Genomic DNA, 22208 nt, shown 5'->3' with positions numbered 1-22208 from the left:
TGATGCAGCTGTGCCAGTCTCAGCTGGATGGCACAGCCTGTGCCGGGGACTGCACACCTGGAGGTCTGAAGGGAAATGACAGAAGATGGCAGAGCCCACATGGATTTCACGCTCCCTTTTGTGGTTCTCCCAGTGATCAACAGATGCTGTTTTACTATATCCATCAGAGATTACAGATTTGCTTTGTAGTAAGAGGAACGGCTGCTGCTGCTGTTCCAAGCTGCTTTAAGTTTGTTATCCGGCTAATAAGTTCATAGAGATTTAAAATAACCAGATGTAAAATAATGTGTTTTTTTTCCTCCTGTGAAATATTTCCTGAAAAAAAGCAAATGGTATCATTTGATATGTCTGGGAGGCTATATCCATTTAGTTTTCAGGTAGTGGAAAGTCGATGCGTATTTTTAAGCTGGTTCACAGTTTTCTGTCAGCATAAGCATTGCCAAATTAATCTCCAAATGGAAGCAGCAGAAACATTCTCCCAGAAGCAGGCCTCACTACTGCCTCTGGTTTGGGACACCCTTATGGCCGAACCATACTGCAGAGCTGCTCCACGCATTGCTGTCTTGCAAAGCTCTGAAAAACTTCCCTCTACACATTAAAATAAGTGTTTTATATTATTAGTACTTCTTTAGAACACTATATGTCAGAAAACCAAGAGGCATACCAGTTTCCGCTCCACATGATGTGCCTAATGCTTTCACAAAAGTAAATCAGATGCTCTGCTTGTGGTGCTTCCATTTCACACCAGCAAGGCCATTGGTGTGTAGAATTATCACCTAGTGTATCACAACTTTTTACAGTAGCTTGGTGCTGGTATGAGAGAGGGCCTTGGGAATCTGGATCTTAATTTTCTGTATTTCTCTTCAGGCTTCTGTTTCTGGCAACAAATAAAGCATAGTACAGCAACGTGTGCAGTGAATTACATTGACAGAATTTTATTTCAGCATCAAAAGTATTCAGCCTTACTTTAAGCTTGAATGAGGGCCCATGAACTGACTTGTTTACTTACTCACTCCGCGGAGCAAGAAATTTTCTATATAAACTTGTTAGGTAACTTTTCTCCAGTGCTTGGGCTGCTACAGGTGTTTGTCAGAATGCAGAGATATTTCTTTCTAGCGTAAGCTTTGCTCCGTCAGGATGAATGACATGGCACAAGTTAGCCATTTCTCTTGTGCCACCGGTTAGCGACACAAAATAAGGCAAGTTCTCAGAAGTTTCATGGCCTTTCTCAGAAGAAGGAAAAGGTGGCAATTTAGTTTGGCTTGATGTTCCCTCTATTTTAACGAGCTGCAGTATCTCACTCAGATGAGCAGAAGCTTACACCAGCACTCTTCAGTCAAGCTGGTTGAATGCTAGGCATATAGAAAGAAATCCACTTACTGTTGGAACTTAAGCACACTGTTCCCTGTACGTTTGTGCTTGCTTCCATAATCACCATGGCAAATGAGCTTGCCAACAAGACAGAGTAAATTTTACATGTACATTGCTGAGTATTTAAGGGAAAGAAAATCCAAACATGGAAATGTGAATATTTGCACCAGAAGGCTGACCTCTTTTGAAGAGTTTGATTGTGTACTTTGCTACTCTGACTAAGTTTTAAATATATGGCTGTCTGGCACAGAGTCAAGTGTCATGGGAAGAGGAAGAAACAGGTCTGACTGTTACAACTTTAATCTCAACCTTGGTGAACATGAGTTAGCCACTTGTTTTGTCAGCAGGAGGTATTTAGCCTCTCTGTGCATTCATTTTCCATCCGTAAACTGTGAATAGTGGACTTTGCCCTTGTCCAGAGAGCTGTTAGGGATGCATGCAAGATTGAGCGGAACTTGGATGCTATGGTTTACCAGGGCAAGAAAGAGCTAAGTAAGTCTTTAAAAAATAGGATGTGTGATTCCAAAAACAAAAAAGGAGCTTCAAGTGTATATGTTTTTAATTCCATTGTACATTCCTAAGCTGTGATTTTACATTTTTGTGTTTCTGAAGTCCCTAAAATTCACAGAATTTCTATAGTAAGACTAAAAGCACTATGGAGGTTCTGTTTTGGAAGTGGGGAGATGTAAGACAGCTACTAAAAAGTGGAACACAATTCTCTCTGCTGGGAAGGAAAACATAAACTTTGTGTTTTGGGGAGGACCTGTGGTAGCCAGGAGCACCTGGTTTTCTGATCCTTCCTTGAGCAGAGGTCACATCACATCTCCCCGCTTGGGTGTCATGTGTGCACAGACAGATACTGGTAAGTCTTTCTGTCATTCCACACTGTTAACATCTGTTTGAGCCTGATCATAAATCACCACAGCATTGATCTGCTGCTCTGACACTAACGGAACCAATGGTGCCCACTCTGAATGATGGGGAAGATGCCCTGCAGGAGGCAAGCAAGAGGTTGAAAGAGGAGGTTGGAAGCTGTCTGCCTGATGAGCTTGTTCCTATAGCACAATTCAGTGCTTGCATCTGCTTTTTTCCTGAAGGGGAGTGGTGGGTAAGATTTTGGGTGAAAAAGGAAACATTTTTGTGGCTTTAAAAAATATGCCTGCTGTGAGTTGCTCAGAAGTTTGGAATGCTAATAGTCCCAGAGGAAGTGGGCTTCATGGCCAAAGGACAGGTGAGCTGAGCTAATTTATCACATTTTAGATAAATAAACTGTGTGGCTCCACAGTTTGTTATATAGCCTTCTTCTCTATGACTGCAGAGATCACTGCCAGATGCACAGACAAGCATTTATGAAATGTAAATATTTTCTGTCACTTAGCTAGCAGTCATAGTTGGGAAGCGGGGGCGTCGAGTATGTATTGGTGCATCTGGGATACAAATGAGTGTATGACTCAGTGAATATGTGTTATCCATAAATCAGGTAAATTAAAGGCAATTGCATAGGGAAAGCACTGAGGAGAAATCATCCACTAGAGCAACCAGCAGTGCAGGAGCTGGAGGAGTCTTTCGGGTTAAGGATATATCCAGCCTATAGATGAAGAAGCTCCTAAAACATACTGATTTGTTAGCAAGTCAAAAGTGTTACTGCTTACTAGTGCCCACGTCTGACTAGTTCAGTGAAGCATTAAAGAAAAATAATTACTGACATTCAAGTAGCCATGTCAAAGATGCTTCCTGTTGAACAAGACCATTCTTGCTTTTTCTATGAGATTATGAGTTTATTGAGCTAGATCTACATTACTTAAGTGTCATCAGGTGTTTTACTCAGCATGGCAGGACACTGTTGTTTAAAAATAGCCCTCTGCTGTATCAGAGAAGGCTGCCATCAATGGATTAAGGACTCGCTGACTGAAAGGTCTCACAAAGTTTCTGTTAGTGAGGGAGATGACTGAACAGAGCCTTCTTCCTTGAGAACAAAGGCTGGGGAGGGCTTACAGGAAGCAGCTTTTCAAGGCTTGAATGTGTTCTTTATTGGTTCTTTGAAGTAAATGAAAAATTGATAGAGTGTAGGCAACACATAGAGTGGTGGAAGGAGTAAATACAAAAGCAAAAAAATCAGTCCTGCTGAACAAGTTGGATTATTTGATAAGTGAGGTTCTCTATTTAAAGAGGTCCTTCACTCCTGTGTACAGCTGGTGTTAAGAGAGGACAAAGCAGGACTGTGCATCCAAATATAAGGGACGATAGGACCAGCACCATAGAAGAAAGCTCTGCAGTCTGATCAGTGCTACCTTTTGCAGGTGGCTAGAACTAGTATGGGAGGTAATTCAACAGGGATGAGGAGTGGATCTTGATTTTGCAGAGATTAGTTTCACATAAGAGGTTAGGTTTTAGAGTCCTCCCCAAAGGTTCATATATGTTTACATATAGCACTGCACTAATTTTTCAATTATTTTTCATTTAAAAAATCATTTTTTAAATCTTAATTTCATTAAAAATTCAATAATCATAAAAAATCAATAATTTTTTAATCTTATTAGACCAAATCTTAGCTTTGGAAAGATAATACTGGTCTAGTTTCAGTATCACAATTGCTAGCAACTTAGGCATTCTACATTTCTGACTTAGACACTCAGCTACTGCAGTGAACATCATGTGGTACATACAAATTTCAGAAAACTTTTTGACAGACAAGCCAATTTTTTTTTCACCCATTCACCTGTTCTCTGTTACCCCACAAAATTAGAACTTATGACTCGTAGATTTCGTGTCCAAGGTGATTTACTGTACCATTTCTCTGCATTTTTGTGCATGAAAAACAGAATATTTGATGTTGGGAATCACATAGAAATATGTGGCAAATTTAGTTAATCAACAGTTTACTATTGCTGTGATGGTTCAATACACTAGCTTCCTGTGCCTTTTTTTAAGAAGTAATGGTTTTGCTCTTAATGTTAAGCACATGATCAAATCTCTGAATTCAGGTCTGAATTCAGTTGTTTTCAAACCTAAAAAGGAAGCATGATATGGAAAGAGTAAACAGCTTGGGTTTCAACGCTTGGAAAATAGGTGAGTGAGAAGAATCAGCAGAAGTCTATAAGGTCATGAGTGTTATGAAAAAAGATGATAAGGAAATACTAGTCACACCTTTTGGCACAAGAATTAGTAGGTGTCTAAGGAAGGTAGCAGTTCTGAACAAAACAAACCCAAAGAGATATTCTTCCTAAAATTAGCTGTTAAGCTTTACAGCCACCCTCTCCAGGATGTGGTAGTTGCTCAGAGTGCACCTGGGCATAAGCAGAATCCAGGTATGCTCATGGAACTGCAATCCATGAAGGACTTTCTCATTAGATAGAGTAGGTTTGAGTTGCAAATTACTAGAGGCTGGCAGAGAAATTTTGCAGGTTTTTAGTATTTGCCGTGCTCCTGAGGTCTTCTGCTTTAGCACTGTACTAGAATGGAGCTTGGCCAAATGGTCTGATGCAGTGCAGCCATCCTGTGTATTCAGACATTCTTGGGGTAACCATGTCTTTAAGTGCTTTACCAAGCTTCAGAACTAAAGGAAACCCCCCTTGCAATTCATCATGAAGCTCATTTGAATATTGCTGCTATATAGTTTAATCCAGTTTTTCCATTCTAATTTTTCCTTATTATCATATTTGCAATTGCATTTATGGCTATGATTAATCACAACCATTGCTCTGCCATCTCACTTCTCAGCAGTCCTAACATTCACATACCTGAAATAGAAAATTCTCCTGTAGTTATGACTGTCCTCCTTCTAAATTCCAAGCTGAAAAAAAAAAATGAGGGCTAATGAGACCTAAACAGATTTCCACAATATTCTAAGGGGAGGAAGACCTGGTATGGTTAGGAAGAGTCTGTATCCTGCTGCAAATATTTCCAGGAATGGGTTCAGTATGTATAAACTAGGGGTTATGACGGACTAAATCTAAATAAGTTCTATTCTATATGGTGAACACATTTTGAACCCATGAGGTTCCTGTGAACCACAGTGGAAATCAGCTGTGGGAGAGGAAGTGTCATGTTTGCATTTGCCATAAAGGATGAAGAGAGGGTTCCCTGCACACAAATCTGCAGCCCTAGCCTGGGCTGCAGCAATACCATGAGTCAGCTTCATGGCAGACCTTGCACAGAGAAACCTGTTAGAGCACAGTGGTATCTTGTCGTTACTTCTGGAACACAGAAACCACTGGGAGTTCATGCGCAGTGGAAGAAATGTTATGGCTTTTGCCCATTCTAAGCCAGAAGCCAAAGAAATATGACTATAATGCTTGAAAACTAAAACTATCATTTCAGGTTTTATGTGTATTTTTGTTTTAGGAATGTTTACATGACAACAAAAGAAGCGGAAATATGATGAAAAAATATTGCTGTCAAGGTATAAGTGAAAATTAGGAACAAATAGAAACCAGAAACCCACTTGCTTTTGAGAAATTTCTAGACAGTCTCCAGACTCATCCAAACTCAACTGTTTAAATTTAGAATTGTTTCCACAGCACATTCCTAGCCCTTAACACATCACCAACATCTCTTGAGCACAGACAAGCATTCAAGATACTGGATTTCATTTTGTGCCTTTCAAATTACATTTTGCAAAAGAGGTTGAAAATAAGTGAAAAGTTTTTGTGATTTTGTTGTTATTGTTAAGTCTCTCGTAAAGTAAAACAGTTGTGAAGGTTTTACTGTTTTGTAAACTATTAAACAGCTCTAGCCTGGTATGTAACTTTAAGAACAGATGCCACATGCCATGTAACAGTGACATAGACGTTCGTGGGAAGTCAGAGGTGAGAGTATGAGATTTACATCCATGCTAAAAGTGATGGATAGCTGGGTACCTGGGATGAGGGTGGGATGGGGCGGGAAGGCCATGCACGGTGATGCTCAGTCTCTCCTCAAGCATTCATACTCTTCCAGAAATCACTCTTCGTATCTAATTCCTTACCCACTTTGCACATACTTTTTTGTTCTTGCATGGAATGAAGTGTATTCTGTCATCAGCTGAATACTTGCAACGTACAGTCACCAGCAAGGTGGCTGGTCTGCAGTGTGGTTTTGGGAAAGCACTGGACTGTGCATGTGTAGCAAATTATGAGGAGCCACACCAGTCCTCTTTGTGAAGTGGGTCCTGAGGAACTTGTCAAAGATTTCAGTGTATTTGTTTGCTGACCGAGGAAATGAAGTTTGGGTAAGAGAGTTGTTTGCCTGTTTCACTGAGCAAAACCAACACAGCCATGAATTCAATCCCATGCTTCCTTACTGAAGTAGGGTGGTGTTGAAATGTCATCTTAAATCTTGCCCTCTCTAAAATGGCGCATTAGCACCTGCTGAGCCTGTATGTGTTGAGGCACTGTTTGGACTGAGGATGCCTCTGGAGATGAGGGATGCTACATGTGCCTCTGGGCCTAATTTCCCTACTGTAGAAAAGCCTTTTCTGTTGCAGATTTTGGTCTAAGAAAGTCACATGCTTGCAAGGGTTAACATCACTTGACAAGTGGCAGTGAAATGTGTATGGCCTTTTGGCAATTGCACACCAGACCTGTGTAGCTGTTGACACACAGATGCTTTTTGTTACTTAGCTGACTTGCAGTGAGGTTAGGCACTGGAGGCGTCTAAAGCTTTCTTCTTCTTTGCCAGTAAAAACAAATGCTCTCTGTGCACAAAAAAAAGGCCAACAAACACTGCAGTCTGGGGAGCTCTTTTTAGAAGGAGACAGACCTACTCCCATCTATGAGCTGCTGCCCTTTCCAGACAGCACAGAGCTCAGCTTGTTGATTTAGGCAGTGCTCTGATTATTTTAATTTGAGCTGCCAGCATCATTTGACAGGATCCACAGACAACAGTTAGCAGGGTGGGGCTCAGCCCCTCTGCAGTGTCTAATAATAGCAGTCACTGATGATCAGCTGAAGATTTGGGACAGCAGAGGTGAGCTCAGATTTCATCAAATACATACCTTGAAACAAAGCCCTCAGTTTGCCAGCAAAAGGCTAAATAAAAGGTGCTTGCCAGCCTTTGGGGGACATGCCATTGTCAGCTCCTCTGCTTCAGCCATGTTCTTTTGCCGTGCAGAGAACTGCAGCACTGCAGTAGAAGTAACCTGGGCAGGCAATGGCTAAGGTGCACCTCTTTAGAGGTTGAAAGTTGGAGACAAATTAGGTGCCAGATTACTGTGCAATTTATTGCTAGAGAAGGAACAGTTGAGCAGCCTGTAATGCTTGCTGCAGAGAGTAACAGAGCTGCAGTTTCTTTATGGGAGCAGCAGGAGAGAGTGCAGAGCTGAGATTACTTGGTAGCAGAGAAGATAGCGGTGCTAAACGCAAGCCCCAGCTATTAACCAGCAGAGTGCCGCATGCTGCAGTGCCAGTGTCAGACCTGACAGGACTTTCCTAGTGGCATTCCCAGGGGAAAAGGGGTTGGAGTACACGTACACGTACACGTGCACACGCACACACGCACACACACGCACACACACACACACTTTTTCATCTCTTGTGGAACAACAGGTCAGTGCTGCGTCATGTGTCAGGTACTTGGAAAAACTCCTGCTGACATCCATGGGTTTTTAAAGGCCCTAGTCATCCAGCTGTTTCCTCTTTGGTGCATAAAGCAAGCATTTGGCATCCAAGGTGTCACTAAATTTATGATAACTGCAGCACAGTGGGCTGGATTGTCTCATACTCTGGCTTTGGTACAAAATTATTATCTTCAACGTGTTGGCAAGTTCCGGCAGTTCTGTGCAGGTAGTATCATATTTGGGAGTCAATCCCTTATCTATTTTGAATTCCTATCTACATTGACATAAAAAGCAAGTCTCAGTTGATAATAATGTATTTGTTCTTAATAAATATAAGCATATGCAAACACTTTCTGCACTTTAGAGATGTAGGCTCCTGCAGAAGCCTACTTCATTTTCTGGCATTTTAAGATATGTCTTTAAGACCACTCCTTGTGGTAGGGATAACTGCTGAATTAGGAATGTACACAAACTCATCTCAGCATCATGGTGAACTTAGTAAAATGTTTTGGTTAAGGAAATAACTTCTAACCAGGCTCAAAAAACCAAAATCTCCAATTCTTAAATGAAATAAAGAACAACATGAACATAACATCTTTAAGAACTGTGTCCTTCTATCAGTAAGACACTGAGAAATGTCAGTTCCTTGTGCTACATTTATACTTGTTATTGCTGAAGTTTCAAAATTACAAAACTTAGACTGGAATCCGTATACACTATCTGAAACTCATCTGTGAAATAGAGACTTGTTCATACTTTTCATGCTTTTCATTATCAGCTTCCTGATCTTCAGAGGAAAAACAATAGTCTGTAACTGGTTTACAAGTATTTTGTCCTTACCACGTGTGACATTGCATACCATGCTGAGCAAAGGTTTTGATGAGATTAATGTGGCACTGAACAATGCAGACATCCTCTGTGAATTTCTCAGCAATTTGCAGGACTAAATGTCCCACAGAGGCATTGTTCCAGAATCAATAAAGCTTCCAATATAGACAGCGCTTTACATTAATGATGGGGTTTTTTTCTGGGCTTTTATAACAGTCTAATAATTCATAATTAAGGAGACAAAGAGTCTTTTCAAGATTATTGCACTGGTGAGAAGGATGGTATGGATAACACTGCTGAACTGGAGAGATCTTATACAAGTTTCCCTGTATGACTCCCTCACAAATCTCAGGGCACTATGAAGAATTTCCCTCTGTCTTTGGCCCCTTGGAAGAATGTTGCACCATCCCTCCTTCCCTGAGAACTTACAGCCCATGAAATCAGTCCTGAACAGCAGGTACAAGGGTACAAGACCGGTATTTTGCTGGTCCAAGTTTCTACTTTTATTGTTGATCTGTGATATTGTAGGGCAAACTGCCACCCTTGCTTAGACACATAAGGCAACAAAAGCAATCTTTGGTTTCTGTTACTTTGAAAACATAAGTTCTGTAGTGAAATCAATCCAATCCACTATGATGTGGATAAGACTGACCATGTGATTGTGAACAAGTCAGAGGTGCCATTTTTAGACCTTGCCATCTTGTTGGTTGCAGGATGGCAGGGTCCAAAAAAATCAGATGGCCGTTGTTACGTATGTCACAATTTGTGTGTATTGAAGAGTGGTTTAGTTAAACTCCAGCCATGTGCCACTGAAGGCAGAAGTGGTATCAGGCCATGTGCTTCCCAAAACTGCTGTGGCTCCAGCCACAAAGCCACACCTGCAGGACTTGTTGCATCATTCGTCTTTTTGGCTCCAAGTGGCATACTGAGCTGGAGGAGGTTTCAAGAGAAGACGGTAGACTTGGTTTCTCATTGGCATTCTTGAATTGGTCACAGGTCTGTATAGGTGAAACTAGCAGGTACAAAAGTGTCTGGAGAACTGAAGCAAGACTGTGACTAGCAATAAGCTGTCACAATGGCAACCTGTACTGAAGTTATGACCTTATTTCACTTCTAGACAGGGTTTCACTAACCTCGATCAGAGGATGGAACACAGTCACAATATCTGTAACCTGGGCTTCACTGGAAGGCTCTCTGAATGCAGCTGAAAAAGAGAGTTTTCCAGGAAAATAATGTTTGTGATTTCTTGGTTGATCTTAAAAGGTGTGAAACTGAAGGCTGGGCAAGCTGAAATTCCCCTAATGCTCTAGCCTAAAATCAAATGGGATGAGACCCCTGCCCTTCAGCTAGCATGAAACAGTGCTAGCAGAAACAGATCAAGACAATACTGTCAATGAATTTCATTGGTTTTGTCCAACCTAACCTGGTTTTGAGGTGCAAAGCTTCACTGAAATTTTGCAGCAGGTCCCTATCACATGTTTAGGGGCTGCAAAATGAATCGCTCATGATTTGTAGGGCAAATGAATTCTTAAAGGCCTCTAGGAAGCTTAGCTCCAGGCAGGTGATATCTTTGTGGCTGCATTTTGATCTCTGTGTGCAGAAAGCCTTTCTGCATGCATTAAGATAGGGCAAGAGGTGCTAAAAATATAGCACAGACTTACGAATTTACCATTCTCTATTTTTGTCTTAAGACAGTTCACATCATGTTTAAGAAACAGATCAGAGAGAGCTCCACTTAAACCATGAACAATGAACAATTGGCTTGCTTGTGGATATATTGCTGAAGCAACGTATGTTTCCACGTGCAACCCAGAATTGCAGATGTTGAGTACTTACTAGAGTGCAAAGGTAGTGAAGCTGATGACAATCTTTTATTGCTCTGTTATAGCAGAAACCACTTGCCAAGTTTTAAACTCTTAGAATTGTCATGTTGGGTTGTGATTTAGCAGCAGCTCCTTCTTCCTGGACCAATTTTGCTCCTTATTGAAGAAAAAATATATATAAAAAAAGCTATTTTGGCTAGTTGAGAAAAATCAGCAAAGGTTTTGGTTGGTCCAAGAGTTGGTGTTATTTTACTGTGAAGTGCATCACTTTCTAAAAAGTGACTGTGTAAATGGAATTCAGCAATTCAAGTTGTAGTCTCTCAGAGGTTACCATAGCATATTCCATCTACAAAATGTTGAAAATTTTTTCATTGGCTAAAAGGAACCAGAAGAATAATTACTGTCCTTTAGGGGATGTCTAAATCATACACTGATGTACCTGCATCTGTCCAAAGATGCACATCTGGCTTTTGGGTCTGCTAGGTAACCAGAACAAGTCCTTGTTGCAGCAAATCAGATGTTTATTGAAGTGGATGTACAATAGATATCAAAGGTAATGGAAGCAAGACTATAATTTGTTCCAAGTTCAGCACAGAGCCGTTGGGATGAGCACAGCTGTGTCTGCACAGTGCTGCGGTGTATGGCATCCATTAACTTCCCATTTGACTCAAAAACACATGCCAACGAGCCTTACTCAGTAAACTCAGTGTGACATCTAAACTTCTGTTTCAGAAACGAGGCAATGAAGTTGTTTGTTATTCTCCTTAGTGTCCTTATTTGGACATTTTTTCCAAACAGCCATTATCACAATATTTTCTCATTTAGTTAGTTAGTTAGTTAGTTAGTTAATTTCCATTGCTCTGATGAGGAATAGCTATATTCCCATTTTTTCCTGACACGTGAGTAAGTACAGAAGTATCAGAAGTATCTGCTAACTCTTAACACTGAGCATATGGGACATCTTTAAAGCCTGCATTTTTCAGAAAATAGGTCGTTGTGTAATCCTTCATATATCCAAACTGCCTCTTGTATTGATGTGAAAGACATTGTGAAAATTCAGTGCATATGAGTTTTGCATCTGCTAGACATCCAATGCAAATTTTTATTGTGGCAAATCAATTATTGAAATGCTTTAGCTTGGAGAGACAGAGCATTTTATAGGAGAAAAATATCTTTTCTTGAGGCAGGCGACCAGTTTCACAAGTAGTAAACTGAACAATGGCACACAGTTTGTGATAGAGGAAAATTGCAGCCTACTTACCCTTTTAACACTGATTGCACCGTTGGTCTTTGTGCTTTTAAAATTCAATCAATCAACATTCGTTTGTTTTTCTCCCATGAAACATAGATAAAAGGAAGAAGAGAAACCTAATCTATTCAGTAGTAAGTAACAGAGTACACACCACTGGAGACTGCACCAGTAGTCATGAAAAAAAAAAAAAAACAAAGCAAAGAATGAAACCCCCTCTATAATAGATTTAGTTTGAGTTTTGTCACCTAATCATCCTGTGGATTTTTCATGCCTCCTAAATATGTGTCTCCATCTTTCCTTCCAAAATGTAGATTGTGATACTGTTGCACATAAACAATGTAAAAGCCATCTAAATCAAATCTATGTAGTGCTTTTAAGTTAGGACTTATCACCCCCATTTTTAAAAAGGGGAAAGTGGAACACCCAGGGAACTGCAGACCAGTCAGTCTCACCTCTGTGCCTGGCAGGATCACAGAAAAGATTCTCCTGGAAATCATGCTAGGGCACATGAAAAACAGTGATTGGTGACAGCCAGCATGGCTTCACTAAGGGCAAATCCTGCCTGACCAATTTGGTGGCCTTCTATGATGGGGCTACGGAACTGATGGACAGGGGTAGAGCAGTTGATGTCACCTAGCTGGACTTCTGTAAAGCGTTCGACACTGTTCTGCACGACATCCTTGTCTGGAAACTCTAAATTTGATGAATGGACCACCTGGTGGATAAAGAATTGGCTGGATGGTTGCACAGAGAGAGTTTTGGTCAATGGCTCAGTGTCCGGCTGGAGACCAGTAACGAGTGGTGTCTCTCAGGGCTCGATATTGGGACCGATCCTGCTCAACATCTTTGTCAGCGACATGGACAGTGGGATTGGTACACCCTCAGCAAATTTGCCAATGTCACCAAGGTATGTGGCTCGGTTGATATGCTGGAGGGAAGGAATGCCATCCAGAGGAACCTCGACACACCTGTGAGGTGGGCCAGTGCCAACCTTATGAAGTTTAACCATGCCAAGTGCAGGGCACTTGGGCTAGGGCAGTCCCAGGCACTGCTATAGATTGGGCAGAGGAGAGATTCAGAGCAGCCTGAGGAGGAGGACTTGGGGGAGTTGGTCAATGAGAAAATGAACATGAGCTGGCTTCAGTGTGCGCTCGCAGCCCAGAAAGCCAACCGTATCCTGGGCTGCATCAAAAGGAGCGTGACCAGCAGGTCGAAGGAGGTGATCCTGCCCCTCTACTCTGCTCTTGTGAGACAGTACTGTGTGCAGCTCTGGTGTCCTCAACATAAGAAGAACATGGAGCTGTTGTAGCAAGTCCAGAGGAGGGCCACAAGGATGATCAGGGGACTGGAGCACCTCCTATATGAAGACAGGCTGAGAAAATTTGGGCTGTTGAGCCTGGAGAAAAGAAGCTGCTTGGAGACTTCGTAGCAGCCTTCCAGTATCTGAAGGGGGCTGTTTTATGATTCTGTGGCTTTGGGCATGAGTGCTTCCAAGAGCTTTATTATTCTGTCTCCAGCATTTGAGGAAACTTGATGCTGCAAGGGAGGTAAAGGAAGTCCCATTATGCAGCTTCTGAATAGTTTCAGGGTAGTTTTCTTTCTGTTTCAGCAATGGAGAAGATAAATCTGTATTGCTCATTACTGACATTAGAGCAGCACCAGCTGAGGTCTATACCCTGTTGTGCTAGCACAACAGTGAATGCATGCCCCAAGTCAACTCACAACAAAACAAAGAGCAGGGAAGATAAGAAATGAACACAGAAAAGTGGAATCATTTACATGAGGGCATTCAGTGCACTGAACCCCATAGGTACCTCCTTCAAATGCAACATTGGCAGGCTACACACTGAACCCCACCGCTCCAGTTAAAGGTTCCCATCCTGCACTATCTGCTTCTGTTACAGGTGCAGAAAGACCCTCTGTGAGCCTAGGAGTCTTGTCTTGACTGTCTTCCCTGCAGGATGCTCTGACCCTTTGGAGGCCCAAGCTTTCCACTAATTCCCTTAAGCCATGCCAGCAAGGTCTTCAGCAGAGTGTCTTCTTTTGATCTTTCATGGAGTTTAGTTAGCTGGCATCAAGCAACTTCATCTTGCAACATGTGCTGCAGTGTTGCTTCTCAGCAGTGTTGTATATATTCTTTGACTGCAGTGTGTGGAATCAATTAACCCATTGGTTTTCATTTTCACTGCCTTTCTGTATGCAAGCAGCCTTACCAATAATGAACTTTTAGAGACTCTTCAGAGGTGCCTTAGGACCAGAATTTGTGTTGCTTGCTGAATCCAGTACAAAAGCATCTGAAGCCAGGGTACGAACCTGGATCCAGCGCTGCTGACTAGGCAGTACTAGCTTTTGCTCATGTTTACAATCACTGTTATGGATTGCCTGGTCTAATTTGGAGGGTGTAGGGGCAGGTTTTATTAGTATCTTTGCAGTAAGGCAGAGAGAGTTTAGAAGCTGATAGGCCATCACGCAGAGTATGTAGTACAACATTGTCCCTGTGAATACCTCATGCTTCTTTATTTCTAGGTAAGCAAAACAAGAACATCCCTTACAGTCTAGCATGATGTAGGAAATAAATAGGTTGCATTTCCTTTTCTGCAGCAACGCCACTTATGGTCATAGTTTGATTTCTCTCCCTTTCTATTTTAGTTTACAGACACATCCAAAGATATTGTCCTTGGGCAAGTAATAACCCTTAGAAAGAAAAAATCATTTACACTGTGAGTAAAAAATGACTTTAGGAAAGAGAAGCATAGATGGAAATACTTTCAGCTGAACAGAGCTGTTCTGTCCAAGCCATTAGAAATCACATAACTGTGGCATGTATTTTCAAAATCCTAGCAGTGGAATGGATCATTTTTGCCCCTGACTTTCCAGCTGTGATTTTGGACAGGTGGTGGGAAATTCTGAGGTTTTTAAGGCTGTTAAGATTGAGAGAGGAAAATGAAAAAGGTGAAAGAGTTGGCACCAGTTTCCCAGCATGCATCTTGGAAAGAAGAGAACCCTTTCTGCCATGGCCAGTTACCAAGACTGTCAGCCAGCTAGTTGCTCAACCATGATGTATCCTTGCAACAAGCAATTGTAAAAGAATCATTTTATTAGTATGCATCTTTGCTGAATGCCAGTTGTTCAGCACAGGACTGCCGGAAAGCTCGTTACGGCAGACTTTAACTTGGCAAAAGCTACATAAGATGTATTAGAAAAGAAGATTTGTTTCTGTATAGCTTTCCATTATAGAGGCTTTCTCGTAAATGGGAGATAGAAGTATTGCTGCCATTCCCACTAAATGCTCCATGTGGAACAGAACATGCTGTTAACAGTTTGTCTAGAAAACTATTTCTAAATCTTTTCCCTTTTTAATGAATACATGCAGATTTAATTTTTGCCCCCTACTTCACATATCACACATGAGAGATTAAACTATGAATGTGACTGAACCTGTATTTGTTTCATTATCAAACTGATGGTCAGATATTTTTAACTTTCTTCTTTACTTCTGACATTTGTGTGCCTTTGAACAAAGCAATGTAGCAATCCCATGCTGTGCCCTGGCATGGCAACTGACTGTAGTAGAGAGAAGTAAAGTCACCTCTTACAAGTATGTCCTGACTGTCTGAGCTTATCAAAGGTTCTTATATTTGGGTAGCAGACAGTGCCCAGCTTGATGTGCCATAGAAAATAACAAGTAGCCATGTACAGTGGCCAAAAGAGACTTTACTACAGAAGAATCCACTGTCAGCACAATGCTGCATTTCTCTTCACAGGTTTTCTCCTTCTCCTTGACAAGAAAACTGAGGAGCTTGTACAGCTGCTGTTTCATCCTCCATTTGTGTTTACTTGCACATTTGTAATATCACTTCTTACTGTTTGTCATGTTTCTTTTCTTTCCCCATGACCAACCTGGCTTGCAGGTTTTCTGCAGAACACAAACAGATTTGCAGAAGAATTCAGAATGCAGCGCACAATAGGAAAGGTTTACAATGAAAGATGCACCCTTGAAAATGCAGACTTTATTGTGTGCCCCCCTTACCGTTTCTGTATGCGATGGGTTATATTTTCATAATATAAACCTCTAAATGTCTATAGACCTCTAAATGTAGGGAACATGTCTATGATAAACTGGTGGGTGGATCCCATCTGTTTGCCACACTGTAATGCCACACATTTTAGAAACCTAAAGGAAAGGGAACTCATAAATGTACCCATCTTTACATCCCATCCAGGCTTCTCATTTCCTTGTCCTGTTTGATATCTGTCTAGGCAGATGCCAAGACTGAAATTCAGTTCTTTTCCCATATCTTTTCCACTCAAAACTTGACCTGCATGTTTCTCTTATCAGCATTTGAAACTCTGTCTTTCAGTTTTCCTTTCAAAGAAGGTAAATGAGATATATTCTTCTTGTACTTAAATGCCAATAACTTTTTTCCCCTGTAATCTAGTCTCTTCAGGCCACTCTGTTTCTGGAGAATCAACTACAAAATATGCTTTAGATGAGAGCCATCCACAGCAATTGCAAGCTAAATCTTTCCTCATATCACACTTTAGAGGAAATTATTCCAGAGGGAAATTCTTGGCAAGATCACTATTATAAATACTGTTCAAAATAGTTCATAGTTATAAAAAATAGGAGGGGAGGAAAAGCTTTGCAGGAACTACTGTCTTCTACAACTTTAGATTGTAAACTGATGCAAAGGAGTTGTAGAAAGGCTATGGACATTTGAAAAAGAAAACCATGTAGGTCTGAGCAAGAGTTAAGTTATAATTTGCATTCAGTCACTTCCTTGGCAACTCCATTGCTTTAAACTTATCATCCTTATTTCCTGATGACAATGTGTTACTGACATCAGCTCTTGATGGGAATGATATTACCAATTTAGAAAGTAAAGTGTCATCTAGAGGAAATGATCTGCCTTTGACAGTTTGATGCACATCGAAGTGCCCAGCTGGAGCTGTGGAGTCATAACATTACCACTACTTGGGGGAGTAAAAGAGATCGCAGAGTCTACAGAGGGATGTTCATCTTTGCTGGTTTATATGGAAGATTATGATTATTTGTTGGTTCTAAACTGAAATGGAGAATTGATTTGTAAAATAGAAAAGAATGCAATATTTTGTATACTTTTTTTTTCCCAATTCTTTTCCACAGCTGGATTATACTTCCACCTTTTCCATTCATTCATAAGCACTCAGAGCTTCCTTTTTTATATGAAAGTGGAGATTTCCACATAGTCTCATAAGTCTGCAACTAAAAAAACAGGAGATGTTGTGAAACTTGATATAAAATCACAAGAGCTGGCAAAACAGAGCTAGTCATAATGTTGTTTGACATTCCTCCTGTGTATAGCCTACAGTCATATTCAAGACTTTTGCTAGGAGGTCTTCAGAGGATGTAACCTCCTTCTAGCAAGAAGAGGTTTAGTGAAGTACCAGGAATTTGCCCTTGGAGACCTAAATTGAGAACAGATACAAAGCTAAGATGGAGAGCCTCAGCTACAATCAACAGATGATTTCTTTCACCATGAAAAACCTTCAAAAAATAACTTTTGCAGGAAAAAAAATACCACAAGTAAATTGGAGCAATGATGGCAGTACATAAGAGTAAAGATGATTGCTGTACATCTCCATGTGGAAAGCTGATCACTAATATGCCTAAATCTTCAATTTCGTCTCCTCATCCAGGACTTCTTGTCTTTGCACTTCTTAATTTAGTGCAAATGCTAGTATCTGGTACTCACAAACTTCACTGTTGCCTCAAAGTATTTCAAAATTTTCTTTTAATAAAACTCATTCCTTTGTACATCAAATAAATGGTGATAGTAAGTCTGACATTAAAAATCAAAAGAGCCCTGCTGAGATAATACATCTGCACTCTGCTCCTTGCTTCTCCCATTTATAGTCTCATAGTAGATTGAATGCATTCTTCGCTCTTGAAATATTGATTTAACATAACAAAATTTTGACCTTGCTTGCACTCCAGCTTGGAAAATGACTGTCATGTCCCATACAACACTCTCTGTGAAGCTCTGCAGGGATGTACCAATGATAAAGAAGAACCAGAAAAGTAATGGTTTTCTACAGCTAACCCAGAGTAATGAATATCTTCTACATGTGGGGCAGGGAGAATATGCTCTTTCCTAGTGGATCGCAGGTGATTCTTTCCCATGACATGCCACCCAAGCCCTCTGTCATCAAGGCATGGTTTGAATGTTGAGATAACTGGTGCAGGAAGGGTTTTGAGATTTGCAACTGTGATAATACCACATGACACCTGAATGTTCAGGAAGGGAGATGGAAGTTGTAGTAATAGCATCATGCTTTCTTACGTCCTGTAAAAAAGGCACCTCTCCTTTATAAAACAGAATTAATTTCTGTCTAAATTCCCTTTGGGCTTTGCAAGTCCTGTTTTATTGCATTTAATGGGGTTCTGGGAAAGCACAGCATGGTCTCTACAATAAATTTTGGGTGACTAGGTGACTGCTGTTTTCTGCTCATGGTAACCAGAATTTTTGAGGGTCCTCTGGGCATCACAGAATGGTGAAATGGGAAGACTGAGACAACTTTAAATCATGCAGTGCTTCAGAGCAGTCCCACAAAATAGGTGTGGTGTCATCCACAGCATGTAGGACAGGGCAGAGAGACATGCAAAAATTGTGCTATTTTGATTTATCCAAGAAAAACAGAGGTGAGATGGCATAGCAGAAGTGCTCAGATGTGAATTTTACCTGGATGGTCAAAGAGGCTAAAACTCCTTTGTTTAACAACATATCACTCAAGTTAAAGAGAAAAGTGTTAGGGAGCTAGATGCTTCTGTAAAAAAGAATGAATAGAAAACTAGGTTTCTTTATTGGGTGGGGAAAAAAAATAGTGCTATTTGTCCTTTGTAAGAATCTGTGGAAAAGAGAATAAATTATTCTTTGCAGCTCCTTTTGTTATTCTGTGCAGCTGCAGGAAAGGGCTGTATAATTTATGTGCGTTCTTGACCTAAAATGTGTGGTCTGGTGACTAGACATGGTAAGAGGGCAAGCATTTCTCTCACTCCGCAGGATTTCAAAGATTCTGACTTGTCCTTTCAAAAAGAAAAGTAAAAACTATAAAAAAGTAAATGCTCATCTTCCCTTTTAATCATATTAAATATTCTATTATTAAAAAATATATTTCTTATTAATGTATATTAGACATTGTGACAATATGAAATGCAGTCATGGCTTGTGAAATAGCTTAAAAGTAAAAATGTTTATTTTTAATTCTGACAGTGGCCCCCACTTGAGTCATACCATGTGGTCATTAATAACTCTTCATTGCCAGGCCACCTTATAAGATGGACTTACAAATCCTAATAAAATCTTGTAAGCCAATTCCCCTGCTGTGCTGGTACCGTATGACAAAACACAGAATTAGGTTTGTGGGCTGCATGTCACCCACCAGCCACTGTGTTTTGAAGCTCTGCTATAATACGTCTCCCCTAAGGGGGAAGCAGACTCTAAAACAAACCTTAAAAGTAATGTGATTTCTGCTCAATGAGATCCATCAGGTTTAATGAAGATGTGGCCAGTCATGACTGATGGTTCAGTATGGTGCAGAAACTCTGTAATGTCCAATGTTCTGCATGCTGGTGAAATTGTGTGTTGGAAACAGTCACTTTCTAATGCAATTTTGTTTTCCTGTTAGACAAGAAAGCCTGCCCGGTAGGTAAGAAAATCCAACCTTTTATGAATCCCAGACAATAATGAAGATAAAATTTGCTTAATTATTATTTTTTAATAGGATTAGACTGGAATGACAATAGAGGAAAACTCTATTGCTTTGAATCTGCTGTACTTGTTAAAAAATAACAAACATTGTTTTATGGTATCCAGGAGAATAATCTATGCAAATGTACTTTGAGGATCTCATCTTTATTTTGGCTAGCCAGAGCCTTCATGTTGTATATCATGTCAGACTGTGGTCACCAGCTCGTTTCAGATGGCTCCTGAAAGAAACCAGGAGCAGGCACCTATTAGCTCACCTGCTGTTACATTCTCAACATCACATGGGTTGGTTGAGCACACTGTCCAAACACTTAAAAGGGACAGCAAAGCAAGGGAAACAGCAAGCCCATACAATCCCCTTTTTTTATGCTGGAAAACCATGCCATAAACAGCAGTACATTCATATGCTTTAAAGAAGACTCCAGTATTTCTTAGATCATGTTTGACGATCATGTAATCTGTTCTTAGACTGCATTGTAGAAGAGTTAAATAAAAAAAAAAAATTAAAAATTAAGAAGTAAATAGAAAAAAAAAAGCAGGCTTTTAAGAACTTTGTAGCTGAACCAAAATGGAGAAAATTCTAAAACAAAAGTGGTGGGGCCAGCAGTGTGCTGGGGTACATTTTGGTAAAGGCTCCACAGTCAGTGGCACAGAAAACCTGTCTCCCTCATTTAAAGCAAGGTGACTTGACTTTGCACTCAGGTAGATGCCTCAGGGTAGAAACGTTACTGCAGATCAATGTTCCTTCTGGCAACAAGGCAGTTACAAGCAGCTGGAGAACAACAATTGCCAGTGAAGTCTTTTGGGAAGCCAGTATGTGCCTGTGCCTTCGTTTGCATTGAGGCATAGGTCCTAAGTAGCTGTTGCTTCAGAAGGTGAGAACTGAGGTCCCCAGGCATATGAGTCCTGCGCAAAATATATTTGGAATGTTCTGCATTTATTGCATGAATCTTTATGAAAACTTCCGATAAATTTTATTTTAAAACCTTCTATATTTTAATAGATGACATTTTGTTCCTAGATAACAAATTAAAAAGATAAAATAGGCATGACATGTTTGATAACTGCAAAGGGAAGTGTTTTCTTTCATAGCTCTGAGGATGTTACCAATATCTCTGTGTATAAAATGGAGTCCAAACAATTACAAGATGTGTGCATCTTATCAAACTGTCTACATGAGTACCTTTACCCACCGTAAAGTGAAGATTCTCCTGAACAACCAAACATAGCAAGAGAAAAGGTGGACAGATTTGAGTGTTACTTTGACTGGAAATCAAAATATAATGTTCCACAAACTTTTCTTTTGAGCGATTGGTGGAAATTATTTGGAAACCTGAACCAGTAAAGGAAGTTAGATACAGAAGATGAAAAAATACCTTGTCTTTGCAATGGCTTCATTGGTGTGTTGCCATTTTTAAGATCTGGGTCTTAGGCTGAGTGGCAAAAATAAGCTTTGTGGTTATCGTTATATACAGGCAAATGTGTTTCATGCACAGGTAGGTATTAGACAACTTCTTTGCATGATATGCAAAAACCTGTTTTGTCAGCCTACAGGGTAGTGCAAGCTTTTCTGCTTCCACGTGGCTAACTGTAATATCACTATCTACATTATCTATATATTCTCCTCATGCAGAAACCTCTGGCCCTGTGACAGTTAAATTCCTAGTCACAGAGAAATTAAGTTAAAGAAATCTCATTGAGTGTTTTCATTTGTGAAATAACTGAAAACAAATGGGAGACTTATTATACTAGAATCAGTGAATAAAGTCTATTTTCAGGAAAGTCTCCAAGCCTGCCTGTGGTAGAAATCAAAAGGTCTACCTTCAAAGTTTAGCTATCACATGTTGTGCTGCACACATAGCAATAGCACTATTAAAGGCACAGAAGAAAAAGCCTTTGAGTTCACCTTTTAAGTCTAACTTCCCAGCACATGTGTGACTTCCCCCTGTTGGAAGATTAACCAAATATTTCTTTAATGAGCTTAGTGGGGCATAGAGATGCCTATCCTGCCTTTGAAAATTATCAGAAAGCAATTGTCTATCTTTGGAGTCAAACATGAGCTTCCCTTGGCACTACAGTGCTCTGAGCTGGGTTTTGGGTTTGTGCCACATCCCCAGCACATGCCCGTGACAGTGATCCCGGAGTCGTGCCTCTGTCCAGGCCCTCCCAGCAGAGATGGGAATTGCTCTGCTGGCTTAAGGAAACCCCTGCTTGACCTTAACAAGAGGAATGAATGTTCCTTGGTATAAACAGTTTGCAAAAGGAGGCTGCTAATAACAAAACCTCAGAGGCTCTTGCACAACTTCAGAAGGAGAAAGCTGGTGCCTTTGACTTTTCCCAGCTTTGAGTCTTCTGGGAGGAATGCAACAAAGGAGCTGCCGACATCCGTGCTTGGAGTGGCTTATGATGTACTCCTGGTGGGAAAAAGTATTACACTGTTGGGTTTCATAGCTACACTTTTTAAAGCTTTTTATAGCTGGTAGAATTTGTCTTATGTGAGCCCAGTTAGAAAGACTACTGTGTCACACCAGGAATAGTGTTAAAGGCTAAAGAAGGAGCCTCCAGACTTCCATCTGACACAAAAGTTTAAAATCTGCTGCTGCTTCTGTTGCAGAAGCAATGTTTTTTATGCCTTGGGAGTAGTTACTGTT

General features: G+C 40.5%; 1 protein-coding gene across 5 annotated transcripts in view; it reads left to right on the top strand.

Moving 5' to 3' along the window:
- The window catches only part of PALM2AKAP2 (PALM2 and AKAP2 fusion), a 265897-nt gene that overhangs the window by 1405 nt on the left and 242284 nt on the right, over nucleotides 1-22208 (top strand). The gene's annotated exons all lie outside the window — the stretch shown is intronic.

The sequence above is a fragment of the Pezoporus occidentalis genome, unplaced genomic scaffold (genome assembly GCF_034315485.1).
Source record: "Pezoporus occidentalis ecotype Australia unplaced genomic scaffold, CSIRO_AGI_Poc_V1 ctg286, whole genome shotgun sequence".
Taxonomy (NCBI): domain Eukaryota; kingdom Metazoa; phylum Chordata; class Aves; order Psittaciformes; family Psittacidae; genus Pezoporus; species Pezoporus occidentalis.
The sequence above is the reverse complement of the archived record's forward strand: the minus strand, read 5'-3'. Positions and strand labels throughout refer to the sequence as shown.